Genomic DNA, 13,287 nt, shown 5'->3' on the forward strand with positions numbered 1-13,287 from the left:
AGTACGGAGCTGCTGAGAAAATTCAGCTGGAAAGCTCGTTGCAGAAAAGCATCGTTATCTGTGTCCAGCGGCAAAGCGTCCATCGTGGGTGCTGAAGAATCGATTTCACAGGCTGCGGGTCCAGGCGATTTAGAGTGTTAAAGGTCCCAGCGAAAACGGAACGGCGCTGGTCCTTTTACACGCACGCACGCAACCAAATGCAAAGGACGCCGTAGTCGGCAGGATTTGAACCTGCGCGGGGAGACCCCAACAGATTTCAAGTCTGTCACCTTAACCACTCGGCCACGACTACAGCGAGCGCTGCGGCCGCTGCCTTCTTGCTACAATCGAACAGGGAGTGCGAGGCGGCGGCGGCAGTGGAGGCAACTTTTTTCAAGTTCGCTCTCCGTTTAAGAAACCTTTTACGCCATACGTGCAAGCACACACACACACACACCTCAGAGGACTTAAGGGTGGCTTCAAGTTGGAATGATAAAGTCTCCCCGTTCGGACATGAAAACAGAACGTTCTTAGACAGAAAGCAATCAACAACGGAGACATGTGGACGACGATTTTAGTCACTGCACTTTGAATAGCATTTTTACTCCAGTTACAGGAGATGCACCAATGGCCCTTGACCTACGCTCTTACCAATGCCTTGAACATTCAAACAAAACAGCCCTCAAGTCCTGCGGTTTAATATAACGCTGTTACGTGTCGAGGCAGTATTTGACTCTGTCCTACCGTTGAGACACGGGGCGTATATGGAAACGAACACATGCTACGGATCGTCTCTAATCGGTCCCTACAGTTGGAAGGCTCCTTGAAGCGTGCACCCCCATCATTCATCTTTGCGCATCTGTGAAAGGTAGACTCTTGAGCAATGTTTGAGCCAGCTCTAAGGCAACTAGTGCTATTGGACAGACACCTCTGGAAGATCCTAAGAGTCTCTTAACACCACTTCCAGCAGCAAGCTTAATTGTTCGCTGGAGGTCTCCCACCCAGGTACTGACCAGGCAAAGAATCACCAGTACATTGAATGAGGAAGTTAATCCTGAAATCCAATTACATATCTCAAGGTAAGACAAATCCATAAGAACATGTCTTAGTATTACTTCGTTTACATTAGTATGGCACTGAGTTGGAGCTCCTCTTTAAGCTGTGGTTTAGTTTTGCATTCATGTGTTTCTAGAGCAGTTATTTATGGGGGTGGGTCTTTCACAGAGGCTCAGGACAAATCCCCCGCCTGAAAGTCTAATGTGTGCGTTCAGACAGTCACAGGTCAAGAGCCAGGCAGGAGGACAATGGACAGAAGAGCCAACGAACTAAAAATAAAAGAACAGATATGAAAAAGCCACCATCTTTTTCTTTTTGACATTTTCCGACTTTCATGCAAGCCAGGACAAAGTTGCTCGTAGCTACTTGTGGATTCAAATACTCTATCGAGTGCTTTGATGAGTTTTTGCAATTTGATTGTCGTCCTGTCAGCCTGTTTCTGTTTTTTTTTTTTTCAATCTAGGGATGGAAAGTATGAGGGAAATGATGGAGCAATCAATAACCGCTCCGGAAAAATGGCAGAAAGAAATGGTCCGTCACTAAGGACATTTGTGAAGCAGAGGAGTGACATCACCACAAAGGCGACACATTCTGCTGATGGTTTTGGTGAATAATGATTGAGGCGCGTTAAGAGAAAGGTAGCTGTGTCAGCATGCGTAGGCTGCAAAGGATCAAGCAAAGGTTTACTCCATGCTGAAAAGAGAAGAAAAGAAGCACAACGTTTCGACTGTGGAGCCTTCTGCGCCATCTTCTTTAGCGGTGATGATGTTTACATTGGAAAAACTGAGACATGCGTCCCTGGGTGGGCTTGAACCACCAACCTTTCGGTTAACAGCCGAACGCGCTAACCGATTGCGCCACAGAGACTGACGGCCGCTTGTGCTCCCTACATTTGCAGGTTTATGGTCAAAGAAAACAATCACTTGCGCTTCTTGCAGCCGGCAATCTTTTTCCACTGACAACCAAGAAATGGATTTCATCTTTCACAAGCTGTATGGATTTTGAAATGTATGGACGATGCCAGGTGTCCCACAACACCACAGCGCCGACACACCTTTGGTTGTCCCACATAAAAAACATAGCCATTGCAGGCGCCCAGCCGGATTGTAGAGGGCAGGTGCCTTAAGCCTCCATTTACATTGTCCGGTAGCAAGCGAACCTCGAATTTCCTTGCTCCTGTTTTTATACCGTCAACATCTCTAACCTCAGTTCCATGGTGGACGGTGCAGTACTGCTTAAGCCAGGTGTGAATGTCCTCCGTCTTTGCCAGTTCCGAGAACATAACAACATGCACCGTTTTCCTCTCTCTCTGTGTCAGAGGCTGCAAGTTGATCTTCTCAAGGGCAGGAACTTTCCCTCTTTTTGCCTCAAACACATCCACACATTGTTCAAACAGAGAATAGGTAGCAAAAACAACCTCAAATGCTTTCTGACCTGGGAGAGCGAAGATGAAATCCAAGTGCCGAGGTTCAAAGCCACGTTCCTTCTGTAACACTTTTCTGCTGAACTGCATACGATCCATGAAGAGGTCATCCAAAAGCTCAAAACGTACAGCATTCTTGCGGGATCCAAAGGTTGCCATCTCAAACTGCAAAACAAACACTGCTTCCACAAAACAAGAAAACAATCCAACTACTCTAACTACAGGCTGATCAAGGTATCTCCCCTGCCAGGTAAGCCGAGAGCCGCAGGCGATGAGCCCAGAGCTGAACGTGCCCCACTGGCTCGTTTGTAAGGCCAGGTGCATTGCCAACCACGACCGGCAGGGCAGAGGCCTTGAAGGCGGCCTGGGCTCCTGCAGCTGTCCAGCCACGCACTCTGGTTTCTCTTCATCTCGTACAAATCTTTTGCCTTTTACTAAAGATTTCCATGGAGAGGAACATGAATGAGTTCCATACAATTTTTGTGCTTCCCTGCCTTCGCGTGGGGCGCAGCTGGGCTGGTCAAAGAGAGAAACTAAAACCGCTCACAATCGCTCTTATTACGGCGACTGTGGCCGTCTGCTCTGCGAGTCCTCGGTCTCCGCCTCTCTGATTGGCGCTCTTTTCTTTGGGGGGCGGGAATATGCTGTGAAATATGAAGCGTTACAGCAACGACATGCCATGAGACGATTGATAACGATTTCCATAGGATCCCCGCGGTTGCCTGGCAACCGTCAGCTTTGCGCAGTGGCAGTATCGTAGCCTGTGAGGTTTAGCCGAGGCGCGATTATTGCTAGTTGAAAACTTTTCCCAATACCCCGCTTCCGCCGGTTTGCAATACAATCGGCGAAAGCAATTTTTGACAGTCTCGTCAGAGACTGAGCAAGGTGTTTAAAGACAGATTTTGTCATGGTAACATCATGGTAGAAAGAAACAAGCTTGTTACGTCTCAACAGAAACGCTCTTTAGCTCTTTCAGCGTTATGCAGAGAACAGCGTCTGTCGAGATCACTTTTGAGTCAGCGCGAAACGCCGTGTGCTGTCAGTTTGATTTCATATTGCTCGTAGCGGCGCCCGGCTTTTGTCTGTCAAACGTTAGGTTGCGCTTCTTCATGCTGCATCGTCGGCATGAGTGGAGCTTTTTAAACGTCTGTACTTACTGCGCCCCATAAGAAATCGTTTGTCCCCGTTCAAAAGAGATTGTGCGATGCCCTGCAGCGTTCGCAAAGCAAACCTTTGACAGTTTGAAAAGAGGAATTTATTCTGCTTCCTGTGCGTGCAGTAGTTACAAAGTTGAACGTCTTTACACGATCTGCTGCAGTTTTCAGTGGGCGGGCTTTGTCAGATGGCTTGGAAAAACGCACTGTGTTTCGGCTCGGGAAACATCATGAGCAGTGTCCTGCATGTTTTCTGTGTATAGCTGTCTTTTAACGCATACAGAATTCATTCGAAATCATTGTAAGATTCTCCCTCAGTTCCGTTGTGCAGTGCTTTACCTCTTTCAAAAGGCTTCACTTTCCTAGTCACATTCCAAGGCTCATCGAACCCGGGCTGTTTCCTCCAGCGGTATAGTATTGCAGTGAGACAGCACGATGCCTGCAAGACTATGTCACACTAAACGCCACAGATTGTGTTTGTCCGTTCGTGTCAGTCGTCCTGCAGCCACGGGAAGTGGGACACAAACATGCTGCAATGCTTTCAGGACGTTAGGATTTGTTTGTGCAACATCCGAGAAGAGTACTTGTGGCTTGAATGTGAACTGTACGTGCCCGCCCCCTTTCCTCTGTAGTGCATGAGTTCCTCCCGGCATGCCCTTCGTCATTGTTCTGTCATCTTGTATTTAAAGGGTTGTATTTCTGCTGCTGAAAATAAGCAACGGTTTTCTCACAACGCCCTTTGTTCCCGACGGAGCCCTTGTCTGTCATGAAATTCTTCAAAACCTCAAGCTAGAAGAAGAAGACGACAAATATGAAGCGTTACAGCAACGACATGCCATGAGACGATTGATAACGATTTCCATAGGATCCCCGCGGTTGCCTGGCAACCGTCAGACTTGTGCATTGGCAGTATCGTAGCCTGTGAGGTTTAGCCGAGGCGCGATTATTGCTAGTTGAAAACTTTTCCCAATACCCCGCTTCCGCCGGTTTGCAATACAATCGGTGAAAGCAATTTTTGACAGTCTCGTCAGAGCGTGACATAGTCTTGCAGGCATCGTGCTGTCTAACTGCAATACTATACCGCTGGAGGAAACAGCCCGGGTTCAATGAGCCTTGGAATGTGACTAGGAAAGTGAAGCCTTTTGAAAGAGGTAATGTCGACGCTTTTTTAACAGAGCACCAAAAAAGCGTCTTTTTTGAAGGCCTGGGTACTGAGCATTGGTGGTTCAGTGGTAGAATTCTCACTTCCCACGTGGGAGGCTCTGGTTCGATTCCCAGCCAAAGCAGTGGCTTTTGCAGCGAGCGGCTCCATCACTTGCATCCCCTTGCAACTCGCAACTGAAAACCCACTGAAGCAAAGCATTTGTTAGCCAGGTCAGTACCCGGATGAGGGTGAGCTACAGGGAAAAACAAAGTTTCCAGCTGGAAGTGGTGTTAATGGTGCCGGTGGGGGGGCGCTCAACCTGAGGTCTGTGCGGGTCCCAATGCCCCAGCATAGTGACGGAGACGCTGTGTTGTAAAAGGGCGCTGTCTCTTGGATGAGATGTAAAACCGAGGTCACAGCGCTCTGTGGTCATTAAAAATGACCACCAAAACCTTTGACAAAAGCTCTTGGTAATTGATGGTCTTCAATAATGCTTCTCCTTTAGGTACATTTTAAATCAGCTGAAAAATGCTGTGAAATGGGGGGTCACTTCACGCCAGTGTAGGATTTGGGTTACAAGAACCATGAAACTGCACGAGAAAGCCCGTACACTGAATTACACGGCTTTCTATTCAAAGGAGGGCAAAAGAAATTCCCTGAGTTCGATTTTTTGCAGCACAGAGAGGATTGCTGTCGTGAGGCTGGTTAGCTCAGTTGGTTAGAGCGTGGTGCTAATACCGCCAAGGTCGTGGGTTCGATCTCCATACAGGCCAGGTTGTTTTCTCCTCTCTTACAAAAGCTGTTAGGTTCCTTTCCGTGGTGAGATGGGTTGTCATGCAACGCTGCCACATAGTGCCGACAGACAATTAAATGACAAAAATGAAGAGAGTTAAAGCAGCTGGAAAGGTTTTCTTACAACTTTTGAGCTGACACAGTTTTGGAAAATGTTTTCTTCACGCTGCACTGTACCACATAGGCAGCCAAGAGTCTCCAAAACAAAACAGAATTGACAGTCATATAATGTCCATTAACCCCGGTTTTAAACACAGACTCATGTCTGCCATCATAAGAATATGAGTCCAATATTTTAGAATATAGTCAGAATGTCTTCTAACCTTACCTGTGGTGTCTTTAATCCCTATTGCTCAACGCATGGTGTACGTACTGCATACATGTGTCTTGAGAATGAGGAATGGGCCCCTGAGACATTTACCTGTTTCACAAATGATCGTATTTTACTAGAGATTCTGTTTGGGATTCAGATGTGCATTCGGACAGCAATTCCTTTCAAGAAATGATACGTTCTGGATGAGGTCAAAGGTGCTGGAACACTGTATTTAGGATGTGTTTGCAGTGATTGTGTCTCCTGCTTCAACGCAGTGATATATAGATGTGCTCCTGTAATTTATTGGTACATTCCCAGGGCAGTAAGTAGTCTGAGGATTTATTTCCAGACGGCATAGAGCAGTGAAGCAGTGAAGTAGTGCAACACACTGGATCATTATATTATTAGAATCTATTCTACTTAAATTATTACATTATACACAACTTGAGCTCTCAGCACCGTACTGAGCCCAGGTGTTTTTCTAAAGCTGTCAGGTGCAGTTCATTTACATGAAGGAAATCTCTTACTTGGTTACGATTACAATGCAGTAAGTAGCACAGGCTACTTAGGGAGTAGGCTGATGTGTTTAAAAACAACCAGCGCCAGGCAGGAGTCGAACCTCCAAACTCCTAATCCATCGTCAGATACATTATCCATTGCACCACTGGCCCTGGCGTGCCACTGCAGGACTGTAACCCAGTGAGCTTAGCACTGCAACTAGTAAAATATTACCCCGGTCCATTCTTTTCCAAAAGTGAGAAACACCTGTTTTCTACATTTTGTCTGTTTTAAAACCATATCTCTTTAAACCAAACCAAGAGTTTGTCTTTTGCACTGATATTCTGATTCATTTCGATTTCAAAGAAAAAAAAAACATTATCTTCCAAAGCATCATAAAATTGTCCCTTCTTCCAGACTCTACTTCTCTCTTGTAGTAGTACAGCAGACCTTTCCAGGTGAGCAGATCACAGAGTCCGAAATGAGCTTCCTCCATCAAGCAAAGTACCTGAACATGACTCTGTCTTCATAAAAGCGCACCTGTAAAAAGAAATTAAATCCGAAATCAAGAGGGCAGCACAGTGGGCAAAAGACGTATAATATTCGTCTATTAAACGCATACCTTAGACGTCTAAATGTGGTCTGCAATTCGTCTAGAATCTCTGCACAGTGTACGAAGTAAATTATTTTCGCAGTAATTAATTTACACGTGTATAATAAACATAGTAAATATAATAAATTAATTACTGCGAAAATAATTTACTTCGTACACTGTGCAGAGTGCCGTATACTCCTAGTTGCGGCACACACGATACAGATGCAGCCATTCAAAATGGGTGAGGTATTTCGCGGCATACCTCGACCGGGGTATCACGCGGTTCACGTGTGTCACGTGACTAACTATCCGGCGTCGCCTTGTTAAACCGCCTTTAATTTTGAACTGTGTATTACAGCATGTTAATCATCAGTCATTAAAATGTTGGTATATTTTATGAAAGCAAGATTGCTCAGTTGGACAAAAGTACACAACCTACCTTTATCAGAAATATTTATGCATCAAAGCCTTTACTGAAGATATTACTAATAGTATTGTAACGCCTACAGCCGACAAGCAGTGTGTGTAAGAGCCGGCGTACCAGAGCGGGTGACGTCACCGCCCTTCCCTGTGATAGCAGGACCACAGCTACTGGGCTGTGGAGAGATCTCTCTTTAGCTCACGGAGCTAGGTCGCTGCAGAGAGACGCGGAAGTCCCGGGTTCGAGCCCCGGACGGTACAGGGGCCGACCTAATGCGGCAAGGGCGCCCGCCTGAGCCCCCGTTGCGTTACATTCGGCGTACCAGAGCGGGTGACGTCACCGCCCTTCCCTGTGATAGCAGGACCACAGCTACTGGGCTGTGGAGAGATCTCTCTTTAGCTCACGGGGCTAGGTCGCTGCAGAGAGACGCGGAAGTCCCGGGTTCGAGCCTCCAGTCGGGATGGGGCCGACCAGATGCGGCAAGGGCGCCTGCCTGAGCCCCCGTTGCGTTACATTGGTGTCAGAAGCGGGGTGGGATAGCCCTTCGCCGGGGACGGCGATTTAAGCGGGGGAGAGTGTAACGCTTACGGCCGACAAGCAGTGTGTGTAAGAGCCGGCGTACCAGAGCGGGTGACGTCACCGCCCTTCCCTGTGATAGCAGGACCACAGCTACTGGGCTTTGGAGAGATCTCTCTTTAGCTCACGGGGCTAGGTCGCTGCAGAGAGACGCGGAAGTCCCGGGTTCGAGCCTCCAGTCGGGATGGGGCCGACCAGATGCGGCAAGGGCGCCCGCCGGAGCCCCCGTTGCGTTACATTGGTGTCAGAAGTGGGGTGGGATAGCCCTTCGCCGGGGACGGCGATTTAAGCGGGGGAGAGTGTAACGCCTACGGCCGACAAGCAGTGTGTGTAAGAGCCGGCGTACCAGAGCGGGTGACGTCACCGCCCTTCCCTGTGATAGCAGGACCACAGCTACTGGGCTGTGGTGAGATCTCTCTTTAGCTCACGGAGCTAGGTCGCTGCAGAGAGACGCGGAAGTCCCGGGTTCGAGCCCCGGACGGTGCAGGGGCCGACCTAATGCGGCAAGGGCGCCCGCCTGAGCCCCCGTTGCGTTACAGTATTAATAATGGATGACTTTGGACAAGCTGTATACTCAAACTGTAATTTCTTTAGCACATTTGTACAAGCACTTGGAATCTGTCCAAGCCATACTTTGTCAGGCATTTTGTTTTACTTCAACGGGCATAAAAACTTCCTTGCTTTTAACAGGGCGTTACATAATTTCTAACTACGAAAATGATTTAAAATGCGACACCTATCATGGAAATATAAATATAAAATATAAAAATCTTAAGATTTTTAAAATACATGACTTTGCTAAAATTTATTTGAAAATAAAAACAATTACAACCGCCAGGGGAGAGAGAGAACAGGGTAGGGATGTTGGTTTTGCATAAGGGGCGGGGCTATGGAAATTATGTCTGTTTGGGAATGTGTAGTTACATGTTCTGGCTGTTTGTGAATTATCATTGTTGAGTATGGAGTGTTGAGGTATTGATTTTGTGTAATGCTTTATGTTGAAAATTGAGGTGGATTTTGTTTATGATAAACAGGATAAACTGGGATGGGAGGAAGGTTTGGTTTTGCATAAGGGGCGGGATTATGATAATTGTAGGACTTTGCGAGAGTAAAATGGTTTGATTATTTGATTTTGTATTGTGGTTGTTATCTATGTTTTTGGTTGGTATTATGTTTATATGGTTGTTTTTGTTGGTTGGTTGTTATTATGGTTATTAATAATACGATCTATAGTTGAAATCTGAGCCTAAATAAAAAGAAAAAGCAAGTGATTAGGTTTATGAGCAATCTAATTACTTATTCGTTTAAAAAGCTATATAAAATAAAGTTTATTATTAATTTGCTGGACAGAACGGTGAACATTATTATGCATAAGACAAAGATAACGATCCTGATCAGTTTAGAAATCTGTGTACGCTGTAAGGTTTTTACTTCTTAAACTTTTAAAATACACGTTTTGAATAGAAAGAAATCCTCTTCCTGGTACAGTATGTATAGCAAACCAGCACGTCTTTTTTCTCCAATCAGAGGGGTGTCAGATGGTGTCAGCCAATCACCATTCTGCGTTGGGTAGCAACGGGTGACTGTACTCAGGCGGAAGATGTAAACAGCTTAATGTTCGTGTTAAATAATTTTTTTAAATTAAAATTCATTCTATACAGCAATCGCATATTTGGGTACCGTTTCATAAAACTTTCATGCTTAAAATGTTTAGGGAGAAATGGAAGACTGGTGTGTATTTTTTCTTTAAACTACCAAGACCAGCCATACACAGTACAGTTTACATACATACAGTAATGTTTATGTTCCTAAATTAATATCGTTTATGACCTTCAGATGCGTTATGCTCCTCTTCTTTTTATGCTCAGCTACTAAAATTTCCCTTTAGTGGTAAAATCCATATAAATATTCAAAACTAAGCGGATTAAAATGTGCACAGTAAAGACATTAAATGATTAAATCTTTGCACTACCAACCAATGCACCACGAGTGCCCCGTCGGTCATTTTGGCCAGCCAATCACTTGCCCTGCGGTACCCTCTGGTGCCCCGCGGTGGCTTGTGGGTAGGTTACTGTACCGCGGGTTTTTACCGCGCATTTTGAATGGCTGCATCTATTAAACGCATACCTTAGACGTCTAAATGTGGTCTGCAATTCGTCTAGAATCTCTGCACAATATACGAAGTAAATTATTTTCGCAGTAATTAATTTACACGTATATAATAAATATAGTAAATATAATAAATTAATTACTGCGAAAATAATTTACTTCGTACACTGTGCAGAGTGCCGTATACTCCTAGTTGCGGCACACACGATACATACAGTAAAAAGCCTCAGGCACTGTGTTAGATGTGTTTTCGATGTTATATATGCGTTTATTCATGTCGTCGATTTTACGGTTGCAATTCGACGTTGATTATACGTCGAGGCGACGTATATATACGTATAGCCGTATTTTCGCCGTAAATATACATATATTCGACGAATCAATGTCCACTGGGAAGGCGCATTGAAGGGTGCACCCCCATCATTAATCGTTGCGTCTCTGTGAAAGGAAAGCTTTTGAGCAGTCTTTGAAACAGCTCGGATGAAACACTTGATTGCTTCCATGTGCATCTGGAGCCCATTTCTTATTTTCACTTCACGCCGCCCAAAGCATTTCTAAAACAGGAGATTCGTGTTTGGGAATGCGCCCTGCCCTACGAATAAAACAGGTCTACGGGTCTGAAACCTGCTCCACGGAAAACAGTTCTGTTGCGCTTTTGATCAAAGGGAGATTTGCTGTTCTTACTTTTTGATGACATAACACCCAAAGGGGCTTCTTTGGAGCTGTATTCCAACCAGCATCCTAAAGTTTCTTAGCGGTATCCTTTACAGTCCTCTGTTCGGTCGACAAGGGACAGAAGGGGGCAGCTTTCCTCACACATACAGTGCAATGTACTGTAGTGTTCCCGTTCATTGAATTTGCAGTTCTGCATCAGACCTCTAATTCGTTTCCTTAGCTTGGATTTAAGCCACGAAGCAGGCTTCTACTGTATAAACGTCTAGAGGAATCACAAACTATTTGAGAGGCCATCATCCCAGGGGGAACTGACAAAGTCTATCCCTAAACACCTAGCGCAGTCTCTCAAGAGACTGTCAAAAATCGCTTTCTCCGTTTGCGTTGCAAGTAAGTGAAAACGCGGTCTCAACCCAGAGCCACTTGGGAGCAGCGGCACATAAATACTGTTACTGTCACTGCTCGATACCGATGTTAGCCTACTGTACCATGTTCAGCCACCGCTAGAAAATGTATGGCTCTAGTTCTGGAGCAAACGACAGGAGGGCCAACGTCGAACGGGCACACATGTCAGACATGGAAACCGACGAGAGTGGGATTCGAACCCATACATGCAGAGCACAATGGATTAACAAGCCATCGCCTTAACCAATCAGCCACCTCGTCAACAGAACTGGGCTGTCCCAACTGAGTTGGCGCGCTCCAGATGACTTCTGGTACCTTTAGGGTACGGTGTTCCCTGAAGGGCTCTCAAACCCCGCATTTCAGATGCCTAGCTGTATCGCTGATGTGTTGCACCTCAGAATCACTTTTAAACCTTACCTCTGGTATCTTTAATCCCTATTGCTCAACGCATGGTGAAAGTATTGCATAAATGTGTCTGAAAATGAGCAATGGGCACCTGAGAGTCATTTTCCTGTTCCACGTGCGATTTCAACATTTTCCTTGGGAGATGTCAAGCCAGCAAGCCACTGCTGTGGTTCAGTGGCCAGTGTGGAGTTCAGTCGCCCTGTTGTACACAGAAAGCACATTGAGCTCCTTGGACATGAAAAGTTCCAGATGAAAGCCATTTGTCATCCTTTCTCTTGGTGTCGATGTTGCTATTGTATGTAAAGGTGGCAACTTGCTCAGCGAGCAGGCGGAGCACACACCGAATGCAGATGTGTCTGAGTGGTGTGTCCAAGTGGCTGCAAAAGGACAGCACTCCTGGGGAGCCGTGGCTTAGTTGGTTAAAGCACCTGTCTAGTGAACAGGAGACCCTGGGTCTGAATCCCAGCGGACAACCGCTAGACTTAATTAAACACAAGTATTCCTTTCCTGTCTTTAACACGACTTGTTTTTCTTAAAATAGATGCAACTTGCAAAACATGAAATACAAACCTTGCTAATCAGCGCTAGCAGCTGGCAAAAAAAAAGAAGTCAGCAATGTTTTTTTTCTTTAACCTTAACCCTGCTAATGGAGAAGAGTTAAACGACCGAGTCTATGCAGCTTAAACGGTGCGCACGTTGGGTTCTTAGCTGAAAGGGTGGTAAATCACGCTCACCCCAGTCCTTAATCTTTTAAAGAGGATACAAAATTGAACATAGTCGCCACATCACATACATCCTGTTCAATGATAAAAAGGTAACATCTATCCTCACTCCAGAGTAAATCTCACGTTGAGGGCATATTTTTTTTCACTTTGCCGTGAATCGGGCTCCGCTGCACAGAGGAGAGAGGACAGGTGACAGGGGAGTCACACGCTGGCGGTTTGACTACGCGGAAGATCACTGAGGGATCCACAGTATATGGACCCTCCGTGCGCCATCAGTCCACACTCCGGACTCTGAATCCTACCATCCGAGTTAAGATCTCGGCGGAACCTGAGGCGCAGTTCCGTCTTAAAACGTAATCTGGTGAGCATTTCTAGAATCGTTCTTGTATAGATGCAGCCTTTAATGTGTTGCTAGGTTAAAATTGATGACTTCTTGAACTTCAGTAGGCAACTGCCCTCTTGAGTTCGGATTTAATTTCTTTATTACAGGGGCGCTTTTATGAAGACAGAGTCATGTTCAGGTACTTTGCTTGATGGAGGAAGCTCATTTCGGACTCTGTGATCTGCTCACCTGGAAAGGTCTGCTGTACTACTACAAGAGAGAAGTACAGTCTGGAAGAAGGGACAATTTTATGATGCTTTGGAAGATAATGTTTTTTTTTTCTTTGAAATCGAAATGAATCAGAATATCAGTGCAAAAGACAAACTCTTGGTTTGGTTTAAAGAGATATGGTTTTAAAACAGACAAAATGTAGAAAACAGATGTTTCTCACTTTTGGAAAAGAATGGACCGGAGGTAATATTTTACTAGTTGCAGTGCTGATCTCACTGGGTTACAGTCCTGCAGTGTCACACCAGGGCCAGTGGTGCAATGGATAACGCTTCTGACTACGAATCAGGAAATTGCAGGTTTGACTCCTGCCTGGTTCGGGTCGATTTTAAATGCATCGGGCTACTCCCTAAGCAGTCTGTGCTACTTACTGCATTGTAATCGTACCCAGTAAGAGATTTCCTTCATGT

General features: G+C 45.6%; 5 non-coding genes across 5 annotated transcripts; 3 read left to right on the top strand and 2 right to left on the bottom strand.

The window, feature by feature from the left end:
• Positions 1-210: 210 nt before the first annotated feature.
• On the bottom strand, positions 211-292 carry trnas-uga (transfer RNA serine (anticodon UGA)). Its single transcript has one exon. It is a non-coding gene; the product is annotated as a tRNA-Ser (tRNA).
• A 1,536-nt stretch (positions 293-1,828) lies between these two features.
• Positions 1,829-1,902, bottom strand: trnan-guu (transfer RNA asparagine (anticodon GUU)). The gene has a single exon. It is a non-coding gene; the product is annotated as a tRNA-Asn (tRNA).
• A 946-nt stretch (positions 1,903-2,848) lies between these two features.
• LOC138236501 (U5 spliceosomal RNA) lies at positions 2,849-2,965 on the top strand. Its single transcript, XR_011188674.1, has one exon. It is a non-coding gene; the product is annotated as a U5 spliceosomal RNA (small nuclear RNA).
• Positions 2,966-3,192: 227 nt separating this feature from the next.
• Positions 3,193-3,334, top strand: LOC138236474 (U4 spliceosomal RNA). The gene has a single exon (XR_011188650.1). It is a non-coding gene; the product is annotated as a U4 spliceosomal RNA (small nuclear RNA).
• Positions 3,335-4,504: 1,170 nt separating this feature from the next.
• Positions 4,505-4,646, top strand: LOC138236491 (U4 spliceosomal RNA). Its single transcript, XR_011188665.1, has one exon. It is a non-coding gene; the product is annotated as a U4 spliceosomal RNA (small nuclear RNA).
• Positions 4,647-13,287: the final 8,641 nt, after the last annotated feature.

The sequence above is a fragment of the Lepisosteus oculatus genome, unplaced genomic scaffold, assembly GCF_040954835.1.
Source record: "Lepisosteus oculatus isolate fLepOcu1 unplaced genomic scaffold, fLepOcu1.hap2 HAP2_SCAFFOLD_90, whole genome shotgun sequence".
NCBI classification, from domain to species: Eukaryota; Metazoa; Chordata; class Actinopteri; order Semionotiformes; family Lepisosteidae; genus Lepisosteus; species Lepisosteus oculatus.